At 60.4% G+C, this 207-nt stretch overlaps 1 protein-coding gene across 1 annotated transcript in view; it reads left to right on the top strand.

Annotated features, from left to right (window-relative positions):
• LOC104626560 (gamma-secretase subunit APH-1A-like) overlaps positions 1–207 on the top strand; it is a gene marked incomplete at its 5' end in the record, with an annotated part of 3,392 nt that overhangs the window by 2,255 nt on the left and 930 nt on the right. The window lies entirely within an intron of this gene.

Raw genomic sequence — 207 nt, 5'->3', positions numbered from 1 at the left:
GGGCTCAGCCCCCTGTGCTCTCTCCTCCATGTTGCACCCTGCTGCCACTCCCCATACCCATCTGAGTCCTTTGTGGTCCCCTGTCACATCTCTCTGTGTCAAACCCTTCTCTCTGTCCCGTGACCCTTTCTGCTCCTCTTCCCATCCCTCCCAGTGCTTCCCCGTCTGACCCAGCAGTGACCCTACTCCCCTTCCCTGGCTCCTCTC

Source organism: Phaethon lepturus, unplaced genomic scaffold (assembly GCF_000687285.1).
Source record: "Phaethon lepturus isolate BGI_N335 unplaced genomic scaffold, ASM68728v1 scaffold24089, whole genome shotgun sequence".
NCBI classification, from domain to species: Eukaryota; Metazoa; Chordata; class Aves; order Phaethontiformes; family Phaethontidae; genus Phaethon; species Phaethon lepturus.
This window is presented reverse-complemented; position numbering and strand designations above follow the sequence as displayed.